General features: G+C 45.5%; 1 protein-coding gene across 2 annotated transcripts in view; it reads right to left on the reverse strand.

The window, feature by feature from the left end:
* LOC126194701 (probable elastin-binding protein EbpS) overlaps positions 1 to 17,457 on the reverse strand; it is a 96,781-nt gene that overhangs the window by 60,343 nt on the left and 18,981 nt on the right. The gene's annotated exons all lie outside the window — the stretch shown is intronic.

The raw sequence follows: 17,457 nt of genomic DNA on the forward strand, positions 1-17,457 counted from the left end.
TGTCCAGGACCCCATGTTAGAGAGGCACAGTAGGAAAAGTGTTGAGAAAATCAAGACCAAAATGAGAGGAAATAAGGATGAATATGATTTAATAATACACACATGCCAATATCATTAGAGACTAAGCACATACTGAGATTTGAAAAGTATGGGAAAGGAAATCATCTATGTCCTTTACAAAAGAACCACTCCGGCATTAGGCTTAAACTATTCAAGGCATCCACTGAGATCAAAGGTTGAAATCTCAGAACCTTTGATTATTAAAGCAATGAAAAGAGAAAGGAAGGACTTGTTGAAACTATACACAAAGATGAGGTAAGTATTGACACTGACATAAGTCGAAAGAATAACAACAATATGAAAGGACAGATGCTGCTCACCACATAGAAGAGGCACTGAGTGGCTGACAGGTGCACAATGGAAAAGAGTGCTAGATACTATTCAGTTATCAGTCTAAATCCATCAGAAGTACACAACAAAACACTTATACATTCATGCAAGTACAAGTCACACACATATGACCACTGTCACCTCTGGGTACTAGGTTTTGACTGCAAGTGCATCTGAGGTGAGCAGCAATCTTTGCTGGGATGGGTTGTGGGGATTCAAAGAGGTTTGGGGCAGGGAGGGATACAGAACAGGGGTGGGGAAAGATGCCTGTGCTTTTTCCAGAAGCATGCAGGGAAGTGGTGGGGGCAGGATAGTGGGTATAGGGATAGGGCAGTGGGGAGGGCAAGGGAGAGAGATAGAGAAGGGGAAAGGATTACGCAGGTACTGGCAGGACATACATTGTGTGTCAGAGTGGGAGCAAGTAAGGGGATACGAAGGTGGAGGGTGGGGACTACTGAAAGTCAAGGACAAGGGGTAACAGGAATGAAGGATATGTTGCAGGGAGATTTCCCACCTATGCAGTTCAAAAAAGCTGAAGTTGCTGGAAAGATTGCAAAGGTTGTGAAGCAGTCAAAGTCGAGCTAATCATGTTGGGCAGCATGTTTAGCAACAGGGTGGTCCAGCTGCCTCTTGGCCATGGGTTGGAAGTGGCAAATCATGCTAACCGACAGAGTGTTGGTTGTCATGTACATGTGGAATGCAGTACAGTGGTTGCAGCTAAGTTGGCTGATCACATGGCTGCTTTCACAGGTAGCTCTGACTTTGATGCAGTAAGAGATGTCTGTGACAGTGGATTAGGTGGTAGTAGGAGGACATAAAGGACAGGTCTTGCATCTGGGTCTACTGCAGGGATAAGAGCCTTGGGGTAACAAGTTGGGAGCAAGAATGGAACAGAAATGAAGACAGATATTGTGTAGGTTATGCAGGCAGTGGAATGCAGTTGAGGGAGGGGTGGCGAGGATATTTCTCATTTCAAGGCACAAAAGAGGAAGTCGAAAAAGTTATTGAGTGGTACCGAACCAAAGGAGCGGTGCTCCTATGTGGCCCAACCAAGGGTATGTGGGAATGATAGGTGACCAGGGAGACAAGGTATGGTAAATCTGTTTCTGGACTTGGTATGGAGGATGAATTTAAGGAGTGAAAGACATGTACATTAATTCTCAGATTACAATAAGATGGGAGCTGTGTGAACCAAGCACATTCTGTAAATTAAGTTCTCATATGGCACATAATAAGGCACCGGTATTTATAGGAAGAAACGAAATTTTTGTCACAAAGAAACAGTTCTGACATAAATATGGAATGCAAAGTTAATACTATTGGGTCGAGCTGCTCACCCAGTAGGCCTCAATAGTGATGGGAAAAACTGGATGAAAACAAAACACTCATCTGGTTGTTGGAAAACAAATGACTCATTTGGCTGTAGTTTTATGCATCAGTTGAATTATTCATTCATTCTTTTAAGTGAAACTAGTCTGTGGGGGCAACTGAATGAAAACAACTGATTCAGTCAGTTGGAATACTCTCCATTCTTTTGAGTGAAACTAGTATGTGAGAGTAACCGGATGGAAACAATAGAATCAGTCAGTTGTAGTTTTATGTGCCAGTTGGATGATGATGATGATTATTATTATTATTATTATTATTATTATTATTATTATTATTTATTGTTTTTTTGAAAGCAGTCTGTGGGAGTAAGCGAATGGAAACATTCGACACCATTGTAGCTTTGTGTATTAACTGAATTTTTCATTCTTTCTTTTCGAGTGAAAACAGTTGGTAGGTTTCCTGTCAGTTGAACCACGTATTCTTTCTTTCAAGTGAAAGCACTCTTTAGTGTTATATCTGACTGACCTAGCTATTCATTCTTCTGAGTGAAGCCAGCCTGCAATAGTTTCAAGAGCTGAACTCAAGCAGTGCCACATTACGCCACCAGAGGGTAGCCCTACCCCAGGGGTAAGCGAAAACATCTCTCAGGGGGTATGGTGAAGTTACTTCATCTCCTCCCCCCAGCCCCCTACAATGCTACAGTACTAGTGCTCTTGTTCCAGGTGCTATTAATGCTTAACTAATTAAGCTGACATATCTCTGGGGTAGGCCTGCCATCACTTATATTGCTGACCCCAGACAAAAACTTCGAAAACCCCAGCCATCTGAGTTAAATAGGATTATTTTCCCAGACACATACAGCCTGTAAACGATAAGTTGGCCAATGGCCCTCGGGAAGTGAGGCATGAGAGGGGTAATGCTCCCTTGCTTGTGTTTCAGTGCTGACAATGTCAGTGGGTGCTCACCTCCTACTGATCAGCAGACATAAATTACACACAAAGGTAACAAGGATTTGTGAAAGTGCATTGTAAAGATATTCATGTTCAAACATAGTTCTCAATTGCTATAAGGAATATGAATGTAAATTAAGTCGGTTTTAATACAGCTCAATGAGTAGAAGGAAATGAGCTTTAAAATATTCAGTTGTCTGGTGGACAGGACAGTGTCATGGTACATGTGGTTGCCAATATTCAGCAGCTTCTCACTGTCTCAGTAAAAAAGTATGGAAAATACACGGTGTTTAAAAATGATCTTCACAACTCTAATCACATTTATTTCAGAAATGGGGAGAGGTAGAAATGTGCAGCTTGCAACATAATGTTTATACACACCTAAGGTTCTAGTATCTGCTTAACAGAGTTCACTGTGTTAAGGCAATGATATTTTCAACCAAACTGCGGCACATTAACATATTTACATATTGCGAAAAAGTCTTAATGTAATGTAATTAATGCAAACTATCACCTTAATTTGTTACAAAAAACATATTAATTTATATTTTATTGGCATCTTGTAAGATGAAGAAGTGTAAGCAGATATGCAGTATTTATCGGTGCTGTAAATTTTCTTCAACAGCATATGTAAACATTCAATGCAAGTTTTGTCATAATTCCATCTATACTCATTAAATCTCCAGAATGAGATTTTCACTCTGCAGCAGAGTGTGCACTGATATGAAACTTCTTGGCAGATTAAAACTGTGTGCTGGAGTGAGACTTGAATTCGGGACCTTTGCCTTTCGCGGGCAAGTGCTCTACCAACTGAGCTACCCATGCACGACTCACGACCCATCGTCACAGCATCAATACTGCCAGTACTTCGTCTCCTACCTTTCAAACTTCACAGAAGCTCTTCTGCGAACCTTGCAGAACTAGTACTCACGGAAGAAAGGATATTGCGGAGACATGGCTTAGCCACGGCCTGGGGGATGTTTCCAGGATGAGATTTTCACTCTGCAGTGGAGTGTGCACTGATATGAAACTTTCTGGTAGATTAAAACTGTGTGCCGGACCGAGACTCGAACTCGGGACCTTTGCCTTTTGTGGGCAAGTGCTCTACCAACTGAGCTACCCAAGCACGACTCATGACCTGTCCTCACAGCATCAATTCTGCCAGTACCTCGTCTCCTACCTTCCAAACTTCACAGGAGCTCTTCTGCGAACCTTGCAGAACTAGCACTCCCAGAAGAAAGGATATTGTGGAGACATGGCTTACCCACAGCCTGCAAGGTTCGCAGAAGAGCTTCTGTGAAGTATGGAAGGTAGGAGACAAGGTACTGACAGAATTGAAGCTGTGAGGAAGGGTCGTGAGTCATGCTTGGGTAGCTCAGTTGGTAGAGCACTTGCCCACAAAAGGCAAAGGTCCCAAGTTCGAGTCTTGGTCCGGCACACCATTTTAACCTGCCAGGAAGTCTCATTAAATCTGCTTTAGTAGTTTCTATAAGAAACTTTGTTTTGTCACCGCTCCATACATTACTTACTTGGGAAAATACCCTTTCAGTAGCAGCATACTGATACAGGTGATATGAACATCTAATTTGGGTGAATTGTTTCACAATTATTAAAGCCAGAATGAGTAACTGTCCTGAATTACTTTTGAAAATATTCAGGACAGAGCTAGAAAAATCATGACTGTCACAAAAAGGGGGGGGGGGGGGGAGACGGATGGTTACCTTAAATTTATGCACCATCTGTAGCACACAGGATATCTAAGCAATATTTCAGTTCCATGTCTGGCCTAATGCATCCTCGTTAACCTGTGTTGTTGCTGCTCTGATGTGAACTCACAGTTCCTGCAGGCTCTCCCCTCCCCCACCTCTTTAAAAAGAACTGTAATGGGGTTCTGCAGGACATGGGTGTCAGATTTGATCTGTACAACCATTCCATACATTGTGCCAAATGCTGGATGGTGGCCAGTCAATCACTAACATGGGGGGTGGGGGGGTGGAGGTGGGGGGGGGTGGGGGTGGGGTGGGGGGGGGGGTGGACAGACAGTGTCTGTGAAAGTTATGCCACAATCTGTTTCAGAAATATACATGATCAAAGTTGTAAAGATCATTTTGGAAAAGCCTTCAGATGTATAGGAGAATCTAGTGTGCTTGCCTCTGGATTTTTGATAGACTAAAACGAAAAAACTACCTACAGACTGGTTCTCGTTTAATGAATTTTAACCAAGCTTTATTGCACTCCGTTTACTAACAATCAACTGAATTTCACCAAACACGAAATGAGGTCCACACAGTTGGATAAAAATCTCTCCAGGATGCCTCTGGATGCCCTCAAAGCTAAGACCAATCCTGGGAAACCCAATATTGCAAAATTAAACAATGTAAAATCCAGAATGGAATGTAACAATATTACAGAAAGGATGGTTGCTACTCACTATATAGCAGAGGTGCTGAGTCGCAGATAGGCACAAAAAAAGACTGTACACAATAAGCTTTCAGACAACAAGGCATTTGTCAAAAAAGACAAAAAACAAACACAAAAAACCACAGTCTCTCGTAGTTGAAGCCAGACTACGAACAGCAGTGCATGATGGGAGAGGCAACCGGATGGGGGTAAAGCAGAGTCTGGGCTGGGGAGGTGGAGGGATAACAGCGTAAGGGCGGATGATGATAAACAGCTGCTGGGGGAGCATGCAGGGACGAGGTGGAGAAAGGGAAGGACAGTTAGGTGCAATAGGGAGGTTAGACAGAGGGCAGGGGAGAGAGGGTGGGCAGTTGGTGGGGAGCAGAAAAGGAGAAAGTAAAAAGACCGGGTGGGTCGGTGGAATAGAGGGGTGTGTAGCATTGGAACGAGAACAGGGAAGGACCTAGAAGGGTAAGGACAGTGATTAACAAAGGTTGAGGCCAGGAGGGTTACAGGAACATAGTATATAGTGCAGGGAGAGTTCCCACATGCGTAATTCAGAAAAACTAGCATTGGTGGGAAGGATCTAGATGGTACAGTGTGTGAAGCAGTCACTGAAATGAAGAACATAGTTTTCGGCAGCTTGGTCCAGTTGTCTGTTGGCCACAGTTTGTCGGTGGCCATTAATGCGGATATGCAGCTTGTTGGTTGTCATGCCCATGTAGAATGCAGCACAATGGTTGCAGCTTAGCTTGTAGATCACATGACTGGTTTCACAGGTATCCTTGCCTTTGATGAGATAGGTGATGTTTGTGACCGGATTGGAGTAGGTGGTGGTGGGAGGATGTATGCGGCAGGTCTTGCATCTACATCTATTACAGGGATATGAGGCATGAGGTATGGGGCTGGGAGCAGGGGTTTTGTAGGGATGGAAAACGATATTGTATAAGTTTGGTGGATAACTGAATACCACTATGGGGGTGGTGGGAAGGATACTGTGTAGGACACTTTTCATTTCAGGGCATGACTTGAGGTAGCTGAATCCCTGGCGGAGAATGTAATTCAGTACCTCCATCCTGGGTGGTACTGAGTCACGAGAAGAATGCTCCTTTACGGCCACACAGTGGGACTTTGGGAGGCGGTAAGTAACTGGAAAAATAAGGCAAGGGAGATCTGTTTTTGTACAATGTTGGGGGAGTGGGAGTAATTACAATCTGCATATGCCCAGTGGGACCCTCAGTGTATTTTGAGAGGAATCACTCGTCACTGCAGATGTGACGCCACAGGTGGCCAGGCTGCATGGAAGGGACTTCTTGATATGGAATGGGTGGCACCAGTCAAAGTGGAGGTATCACTGGTGGTTGGTAGGTTTGATATGGACAGAGGTGCTGATGTAGCCATCTTATAGGTGTTCAACATCGAGAAAGGTGCAAAGCAGCTTATAATGTATTAAAGTCTGCCTTCCTTCCCCACCAATTTAGAGATGAGGCCTGATAGTTCACAAAATTTCACCACTCTTATTACACTGGAATCAGTACCTGCAATGATGGTGGGCAGATCTCCATCAATACTGAGGCTGCCCTAATATTAGTATATAGGACACACATTGCCAAAATATGTTTAAGTGAAAGTGGTACACCACGAACTTCACAGAGTCGTGGATCCTCCTGCCAGAGGAGGAAGCCATGTGTTAAACAGCTATGTCCGATGCACAACCTGGTAATCAGAACCTCCTTCCAGCGGTGAGTCTGACATACCTTTGTGGTCAATTTGAGTGACCGCACTTTGCTTTCTATCATCTGCAACCATTCAGTCTCCCACTGATGCATGATATGTCTGTCAGAAAATGGAATGATGGCATGCAACAGGATGGGACACTGATGGACAGCAGCATCTTGACATACTTCCTTGGTGGCTTTGTCGGCCATGTCATTTCCCTGTAGCCTGATGTTGCCAGGTACCCAGCAAAAGATCACCTCCTTGCCAAGGTGTTGGAGTCGTTGTAAGGTGTCATGGAAGAGCTGAATCAGCTGGTCTACTCGATACACTTGGTGAAGTGCTTGCATTGCACTAAGTGAGTCAGAACAGACAAGTAACCTCATACGGTGGGTGATGTCTGTGAATGTAATTCCACATCATAATTTGTGAATTGTTTGGGAAGATGCACTTTAAAAGCTCTATCATGAAAAATAGCAAAACAAAAGAGGACATTTTCTTGCTGGGATCCATCTGTACAAACAAGAATAAAACTGTGGAACGTACTTAAAATAGACGAAAACAAAGTCGTAAAAAACATAATCTGGAGTACAAGTTTTCTTGTACTGTGTCAAGCTTAAAATCACTTTGGACCTCTGAAAACATCAAGGCAGCCATGGATTTCATCCCTGACAGTGTATTTTGATGCCTAGTAGATCCAGATCCTTGAGACAGTCTGTAGCACATATCCCAAATGGCTTGGTTGCATGGGGCTGATTCCTGAACAGCCATTCAAAGGTGGGTTGGACCACTCCACTAAATGTCTATGACTGAGGTGACGCTGAGATTTTCAGTGCCTGTCGAGCCAAAAGGATACAGTGCTGGATCCAGAGTGGTGGTTCACCAGCCTCTCACATAGACTCTGAACAGGGCTGGTCCGAAAGCCCCCAATCGATATCCGAATGCCCTTATGGTTGTCAGCAACTAACATCTTGATGCAGGAAGTACGGGCTGATACACAGGCAATGCTGCCATAACGTAAACATGATTGGACAAATGCCCTATAAAACTGCAGGAGGCAGGACCTGTCAGCTCCCCATGTTTTTCCGCTTAGGCATTTCAAAATATTCAATGACTGGAAGCCCTTTGTTCATAGATCTTTCAAATTTGGGAGCCAAATTAATTTCGAGTCAAATAATAATCCCAAAAAGCACACATTTTCTTGAAAACGTAAAATATTGTCCCCCATTGTGATCATTGGCTGGTTAAAACTTTGACAAGCATGGTTAAGATTTACATGGATTCTTCCAGGGTGAGAACTGAAAACCAGTTGTCCTGGCTCAGGTTTCCAGCCTCCTAAAGGGTAGCTGTAGCTGCCTCATCATCGTTATAAGATCTGAGGAAGAGTAGAAGATTGCAATGTCATCCACAAACAAAGAGCATTTAACAGGGTTGCTGACAGTGGAGGAAATGCCATTGATAATGATGGCAAACAATGTGACAATGAGGACACTGCCTTGGGGGACCCCTTTCTCTTGAACATAGCAGGCAGACAAGGTATCGCCAATGCAATATCAAAAATGGCATTTCTTGTGAAAGGATTGGATAAGAAATGACAGGCATCCACATAGACCCCATTCATGAAGTTGGTGAGGGATGTTGTACCTCCAACTAGTGTCACATGCTTTTTCAAAGTCAAGAAACACACAAACCAAATGGTTTTGGTGTAAAAAGGGCTCCTGTATCGCTGTCTCCAGGAGAATTAAGTTGTCAAAAGTGGAATGGTAGCACATGAAACTACACTGGGAGCAGTGCAGGTGACCTCGGGATATGAGCAGCCAGATGAGATGGTGGTTGAGCATGCGTTTAAGAGTCTTGCCCATAGAACTGGTAAGGGCTACACTCTGATAACTGTTAAAGGCACTACAGCCCTTGCCTGGTTTCCATAATGGAATTAATATTGCCTCCTTCCAAGTTGTGGGGTACTGTCCATCAATCCAGATCTGATTGAAACAAGAGAGGAGCTGTCCTTTCACTTCAGGGCACAGATGATGAAGCATGCCACAATGGATCTCATCAAGTCCTAGAGCACTCTCTCTGGCTGCAGACAAAGCTGATTCTAGTTTCCACATGGGGAATGGAAGGTTGTATACTTCCTCATTATGCGAGCAGAAATTGAGCTTCCTAATCTCTGCAGTCCTAAAGAACACCTGAAAAGCAGGACCTTGTATGAATGACATAGTGAAAGAAGTGTTCAGCTAAAACCTGAACCATGTCTTCTGGCGCGTCCCCCATTACTTGATAAGGCCGTAAGGGGACGCATACTGCCCTTGCCTGAAAACCATCTTATTGAGCCCCAAACTTGCTCCAGTGAACCCCTCTTCCATTCTTTTATCACTCACCTCACATGTGCTCTCGCAGTTCTGAAGCCATGAAGGTTTTCTGTAGTTGGACGGCGTTTGGAGTTCCGCAAAGCTGTTTGTCTGGCCCTGATTGCCAATCAACAGTCATCATTCCACCAATGTACACGCCATCATCTGAAGTGGTTACTAGACTGGGAGATGGACTCTGTGCCACCCCACTGGACCTAACAAGTGGTATGGGCCACTGTCTCCTGTGCACAATCCTTTTGCTCAAAAATAGCCTGTTGATTGCACAGCAAACAATTCATCCTTTGTATCACCCGTCTGTGTGGTCTCCTGACAGCCACTGTCCTAGTCGGCAGACGGATCCACACTGGGAATGGTCACTAGATTGTTAATTTGTAGCTACTTCCAACTGAACTGATTCCACAATAGCTGGGGAACAAAACCACAGGTCAATGGCTGAAAAGAGACCCTGTAGCTGTGGAAAAGTGTGTTACCTGATCCACGTTCAGAAGACAGATATTCTCAGAATAGACAAGTCACACGATCATCCGACCCCTGGAGCAAGGGGTAGCCGAGTCCCACAGCACATTGTATGCACTGAAGTCACCCGCAAGGAGGAATGGGCGTGGGAGTGCCCAGAAGAGTTCTGTCAGTGTGTCTGCATCCAAAGCATCATTAGGTGGAAGATACAAAGAACAGACTGTGATATTAAAAGGTGCTAGAGCTTTCACAGCAATTGCTTGTACAGTTGTGGTAAGAGGGACATTAGAGGAGCGGCATTTGTCATCAATGAAAACAGCCACTTCACCTTTAGCCCCTGTAAGGGTGGTAACCCCGTAATGCAGGTGCGTCAGTGCCTTTAAGACGTGTTTCTTGTAAGCAGATGCAAAATGGTTTCTCCTGGGCCAGGAGCTGTAATTCTTCCAAATGTGAGCGATATCCATTTAAATTCCACTGTAACGCAGAAGTCCCTGTAGAAGCCAATGTTTAGTGAAGATTGTTCTTGGCTTTCTGTCTTGGAGTTGGTAATTTACCGGGGAGGTCAGGGGGAACTTTAGCTGGTTCTCGGCTCTCTGGTTCCTCCGATTGGAAGTCCATATCCACAAGAGCATGGTCCCCATCAGAGAGAGAGAGAGAGAGAGAGAGAGAGAGAGAGAGAGAGAGAGAGAGAGAGAGAGATCGCCGATCCAAAGGTTTAACTACCAATTTCTTGGCCTTGGAACTATTTTTCAAAGGTTGTTTTTCTTTACTTATGGGAGGTGGTGGTTGCTTGGGTTGTGGTGGGGACAGATTAGTTGGCTTCTGCTGGTGGGCAGTGGTATGTGGCTTAGGTGGAAGCCCATTGCCAACGGCTTCTGAATGACTTCTGTTTCAAGTGGATTGTTTCCCTAACAGGTACACAGATAAGTGCACATGCTTGTACTTGAATCTTGGTCTGAGTTAGTGTGGAGGCATCACACTTGGCGACTGGCATCTTAAGGGCTGATGCAAAAGAAGTAGCAAAACCTGGAGGTTGCATAACTTTGTAAGCTTTTTTACCTTCACCATTGTGTATGCATCTCTTGACTTTCAACTCCTGAATTTTCTTTTCCTCATTGTAAACCACACACTTTCTGCTCCAAACTGGGTGATCCCCGGAGCAGTTTACACATTTTGGAGGAAGTGTACAAGAACTGCCTGATTTGTGAGCTGAGTCTCCACAATTGTCACATGTAGCCCTCCCATTACATGGCCAATTTTTCAACATTTGAAGCATCGCATTGGGCTAGGAACAAAAGGGTGAATCTTAAGACAGATATAGCCTGCAAGGATATGTTCAGGTAATTCCGGAGTATTAAACATTAGAATAAATGTTGCCGATTTTTCTAATTTGCCATTGACTCCCCTCATATAGTTCTGCACTTCCGTAATGTCCATATTTTACCAGCCGTCAAGTAACTCTGTGGGGTCCACTTCCATTATATTGGAGCAGGTAACCACACCCTAATTAAAGTTAAGGGTGATATGCAACTCAGTTTCATCCCAGAAGCTTAGATATTTGGTTTGACTTAGCAGTTTGAACTAGAAGTGTTCCATTACAAAGTCGTTTGACACTTTTTAGAGATCTAGAAATAACTTCCAATGCCTTGTGAATATAGAAATGTGAAACCTTCTCAAAGATTCCCCTCTTCTCTTGATTACAATGAAAGTGTTATGGCACACTAATGCCCTGTTACTATGATTCTGAGGCTTCTTTTTTGGAGGACTGACCAAATGAGCTCTCTTTGACAAGTGGGTGTAGGTACTACCTGAGGGTACGGTACACCTGTCCTGTAAGGAGTAGTAGTTTGATGAGACCGCTCCAGAGGGATCCCACAAGACGCTAGGGAAACAACTGTCGACAAAGTCAGAACCTCACATTTCTGAGAAAGGCTTATACAACCTGGAGGTGGCTAGAGACTGTTTTACCTCAAAAGCTGTTCACCTCATCAGCATGTAGCACACCTTGAGTTTGAGGTTTTTTTTTTAGAGAGGTGTGTACCTTCCTTGTGGTCCAGGCAGTAAAAGCCAATGTCCTTGTTCTCCGAAACACACAACATTCCACTCCTGCACCACACGATGGTCACTGAAGCATGCCCAGAGCTCACAGTGACAGGGCTGGTGGTGCTTACTGGTCCCCAGCTCAGAAATCCCGGGGTTGCCAAGACCCGTACTCAACAAACGAATGCTGATCCCCTGAGGGGGAGTAGGACCAGCTGAAGCGAATGGGGGGAGAAGGTGTTGAGGTTCTGGAGGAATGTGGATAGGGTGTCCTCCTCCTCAATCCAGAGCACAAAGATGTCATCAATGTACCTGAACCAGGTGAGCGTTTAGTATTCTGGGTGTTTAGGAAGGATTCCTTTAGACGGCCGTTGAATAGGTTGGAGTAGGATGGTGCCATGAGGGTGACCGTAGCTGTATCCCATATTTATCTACAGGTAATACCTTCAAAGGAGAAGTGATTGTGGGTGAGGATATAGTTGATCGTGGTGACTAGGAAGGAGGTTGTTGGTTTGGAATCTGTTAGGTGTTGGGAAAGGTAGTGTTCAACAGCGACAAGGCCATGGGCATTAGGGATGTTAACGTAAAGGGAGGTGGCATCAATAGTGACGATCTGGGCACCGTGTGGTAAAGGAACAGGTATTGTGGAGAGTCGGAGGAGGAATTGGCCGACATCTTTTATATAGGAGGGTCGGTTGCAGGTAGTAGACTGAAGATGATGTTCTATGAGAGCAGAGACACAGTGGGGACACAGTAACCAGCCACAATGGGGCATCTTGGGCAGTTGGATTTATGGACTTTAGGGAGCATGTTGAAGGTAGGAGTGCAGGGAGTCGTAGAGGTGAGGAGAAAGATGGACTCAGGGGAGAGGTTGTGGGATGGGCCTAAGGATTTGAGGAGAAATTCGTTAGTTGGATTAAAAGAGGGGGGAAGAGACCAAACTACGAGGTCATCAGTCCCTTGTTCCAAATAAAACAATGTCACAAGTGTGAGAATAAAGCAAACAAGACTGACAACACAAAACAGAATGACAGGAAAAAGCACAAGAACGAGGAAGGGTGACAAACGTGTAAATGGACAAAGGGGGGACAAAACCACAGAAATGCAAGAAACAGGATGAAGAGAGTAAAACAACAAAGCAGATGACCATGGCTGGCTGACCCTGAGAATAAAAAGGAGAAGCCAGCCACTCTGCAACACATTAAAACTTCCACCCTAAAAGCACTAGGGTGGAGGACACAGAGGGACAAAAGACATGCACTAAAACTTAGATCAAACGATAAAACCCACTCTCATGAATAAAATGTAAAACTAAATCAGCCAATGAGGTATTGTCAGATAAAATTAGTGGCAACGAGTCCACTAAACCGAGATTCCATCGCTGGGCAGTCAATGTAGGACAGTGCACTAGAAGATGGGTCACTGTCAATCGGGCGCCGCACCGACACTGGGGCGGGTCTCACGATGCAGGAGGTAACCGTGGGTCACCCAAGCATGGCAAATGCGGAGCTGGCATATGACAACTGATCCCCTGCGAGAGGCCTGCATGGAAGACTTCCACACGTTCATAGCCTCCTTAATGACACACAGTTTGTTGTGCGTACTGTTATGCCATTTCATCTCCCAAAGTAGAAAAACCCTGCAGCTTAAGTCAGAATGTAGGTCAGGTTCAGAGATGCCCATCTCCAGAAGTGGTTTCCATGTAGCCTGTCGGCAAGTTCATTGCCTGGGATTTCGACGTGACCTGGGGACCGCACAAACATCACTGAATGACCGGATCGTTCCAGGGCATAGATGGACTCCTGGATGGTCGCTACCAAAGGATGACGAGGGCAGCACTGGTCGATGGATGCTTGATCATCTCACTGTAGACCCAATCTGGCCTAGGAGCTGTGTTGGGGCAATGTGCAAGGGCACTGAGGAGCTCCCACTCTGTAAATGGGGCATTATAGGATTCACTGTGGCATGTAGTGAACGAGAGGACATTCCCTTCCAGCTCCTGTTTGAGAGTGCGAAAGGCTGGGTGGGTAATTCTCCGATGCAGGGGCTCGAGCAAAGTGTGCAGCAATAGCGTTTGCGTCGGTTGACAATACGCCATTTATATTAACACCGGGAATGCCTGTTGGGTTCTGGTACCCAAAAACACGTCTGATCTTTGTCCAGACTTGGGAAGGTGACATATGGCACCCAATGGTCGAGACATATCTTTCCGAACACTCCTGCTTCCGTTGTTTGATAAGTTGGTGAACGCAGGCACAGAGCCGTTTAAAGGCTATGAGGTGCTCCAGGGAAGGGTGCCACTTATGCCACTGTAGAGCTCGCTGACATCCCCTTGAATGCTTCAGCGACTTCCAGCAACCACGAAGGTACTGCCTTTCGCTGGGGACACCCTAAAGAGCAAGGGATTGTCTTTTCTGCCACAGAAACGATTGTTGTAGCCACCTGATCAACTATTACATCGATGTTACCGTGTGGGAGAGATTCAACGGTGACAGCAGAGGTGGAAGTTTCCCAGTCCGCATTGTTTAAAGCCCATCTGTTGTCAGGGGGCTATAACCAACAGGGTACATGGCGGCCCCACCACAATGGACTGGCTACTGTGCTGGATATCAGGTGCCAATTAGTCCATGGTCATCGTCGGCGCAGAAAGCGACACTGCATAGTGCAAGGTGGAAAATGCACCCAGGAAGGTGTCCACGCCCAAGAGATGGAGAATGAGCAGGACTGCAATGCAACGATGAGAAAGCGGGCTACAGATCTCACGGTACGATGGACATGATACACCATGTAAGGCACCCTTCCCCAATTGGCTCGCTTTTCAGAAAAATTTTGAAGAATGGAGGTCAGACCCTACAAGGGACCATCACATAAATGCCAAAATGTGTGAGACTCCTCTTAGTCGCCTCTTATGACAGGCAGGAATACCTCGAGCCTCTTCTTACCCCTGGACCCGCAGGGGGGGTTTTGTGGAGAGACTGGAGGTCCTGCTGGATGAATCTGACAGTTGGTGGAGTCCTTGACTGATCTATTGATTGATTGACTGATGACTGATGGATTAATTGAGAGGGTTTATGGGACCAAATGGTGAGGGCACAGTCCCACGATTCTGAATTGACTCACAGAAGAAAGAGGGTCCGCTAAAAGTGGATGGATCCAATCAGGTGAGTCAAATTATAAAATAATTAAGTTAAAACACATACAATAAAAGGCATAAATGCTGAGACTGAACCTAAAAACTCAAAAAAAGGGGCTGTTTTTCCATGGGGGAGTAGTTGTGTGGTCCCAGACAGAGAAGACATGAAGAGAGATTGCAACCAAAATCACCCTTCCTCTGCTCCAGGAGTAAAGCAAAATCTTATATCTTGGAACAAAAACCACTTCCACAGAGGAAATCGAGGACAAGTTCAACCATCCATGAATTGTCTGCTGATATTAAAATTAAGGAATTGGGAAGACTATACTTAGCACTAAAGGCTAAAAGCAGGGGACATTCCACCAATACGAGGGATACTGCCAGTCTGGCTCCACAAACACACTATGGGGTTGGTTTGTTACACAGGAGGAAACAATGGAAGAACTTGGTATGACCAATGTGTAGATGGCATAAAACAGTGGACTCCTTGTGAGAGGAGCAGAAGGAAGAACTAACTGCAGTAGACTCCTTGACTGTGCAGAGTTTATTACTATGAGCAGTAGTGCACCAGATGTCATTCCACTTTTGGACAAAGAGAGATTTGACATAGATCTGCATATCCACAGCCAGAATCATGAAAGGGAATAGGGATTAAGTATCTGTTGCTGTAGCCAGGTGGTCAGCCTGTTCATTCCCTGGGATGCCCACCTGACTGGGACCCAGAGAAAGACAAATGAGCAGACAGCAAGGCCAAGGGCAGAGAGAAGGTCACGGATAGCAGAGACCAAAGGGTGATGAGAGTAGCATTGATCGATAGCCTGGAGCCTGCTCACTGAGTCTGAAAAAATTAAAACAGTGTGGAGGAAGGCCTGAAAAACAAAACGGAGGGCTCTGTGAATGGCTAGAAGCTCTGCTGTGAACACACTACATGATTCCAGCAATAAATGATGTTCTAAGCCAGTAGGAGACATGAAAGCATATCCCACATTATCAATTGTCCAAGAACCAGCAGGGTAGAATATGGCAGCACCCTGGAACTCAGCAAGGATGACACATAGAAAATGCTGCAAATCGTAGGGGCGATGGAGACTTTAGGACCCGGAAAAGGTCGGTCCTAATCCATGATCTAGACACTGTCCAAGGGGGTGTATGCAAGGAAATACACGGGATGCATTCCTGTGAGTGGAGATGGAGATCCCAACAAGAGGATGTGAGATGCATGCCAAGCGGCAATCCCACCAGTAGGCGGTTGTGAGAGGGAGACATCCCTCGTTTGCGAAGAGGACAGGGTACATGGAATGACCAGGGAATTGGCAAATGGTGACTGCATAAGATACCAGGAGTTGGCTCTGTCATATTTGTAGAGGGAGAATCTCCACTTCTGTGACGAGACTGTCAATGGGACTAGTGGGAAAGGCACCAATAGCCAGATGCACCCCACAACGGTGAACAGGGTCAAGTAGTTGCAAAGTGGAACGAGCTGCTGAGTCATAAACCTGACTACCATACTCTAGTCTGGACAAGACCAGAGTATGGTAAAGATGGAGAAGAGTGGTATGGTCTGCACCCAAAGATGTGTGGGCCCGAAGGGGGTGAGCATTAAGCTTCCGCATGCATGTAGTCTTTAGGTGGCAAATATGGGCAGCCCTGTTAACTTTTTATCAAGAATAAGGCCCAAGAAATGGGACTGTGCTACAACATCGAGGAGCAGGTTGCCTAAATAAAGTTCTAGATCGGGGTGTACTGTGAGCCGACGACAAAAATGTATAACCTCCATTTTAGAGGGAGAAAACTGGAAGCCATGGGAGATGGCCCATGCAGAGGCCCATCGGATGGCACCTTGGAGCCGGCACTCAACAGATGCTACTGAGTGGGAGCTGCACCAGATGCAAAATCTTCAATGTACAACACCGGGCTAACCACAGGCCCAACAGAGGTGACAAGCCCGCTGATGGCTATGAGGAAGAGTGTGACAATTAGCACAGAACCCTGTGGGATACTGTTCTCCTGAATCCGAGGCGCACTGAGTGAAGTGCCAAATTCAATCCGGAAGAGCCGGTGCGATAAAAACCCTTGGATAAAAATTGGAAGGGGGCCACAGACGACCCAGTCATGGTGGGTACTTACAATTTGATAACACCAAGCCGTGTTGAATGCTGAATGCAGGTCAAAGAAGACCACGAAAAGGTGCCGGCAGTGAGTAAAAGCCTGTTGGATGGCTATTTCCAATCTGAGTAAATGGTCAGTTGCAGGTCGTCCTGCCCAGAAGTCACAATGATATGGGGACAAAAGGCCTCAAGATTGGAGTACCCAACTGAAGCTAACCATTCTCTTGAGCAGTTTACGAAGTACATTCGTCAGGCTAATCAGGTGGTGGCTGTCGAGAGATGTCGGGTTCTTCCCAGGCTTAAGGACAGCAGTAACTACACTGTCTTGCCATTGTGACAGGCAAGCAACTGTGAGCCAAATGCGGTTGAAGACCTTGAGGAGATGTTGGCTCTGGGGAATGTCCAAGTGTTGGATCATTTGGTTGTTGATGGAATCTGGGCATGGGGCCATGTCTTGTGAAAAGGTAAGAGCCTGCAAGAATTCCCATTCAATGAAGGGTTCATTATAGGGCTCAGCGGGGTGCGGGCGGAAACAGAGGAGTGTCTGTCCAATTTGGCGTTTC

Source organism: Schistocerca nitens, chromosome 1, assembly GCF_023898315.1.
Source record: "Schistocerca nitens isolate TAMUIC-IGC-003100 chromosome 1, iqSchNite1.1, whole genome shotgun sequence".
NCBI lineage: Eukaryota > Metazoa > Arthropoda > Insecta > Orthoptera > Acrididae > Schistocerca > Schistocerca nitens.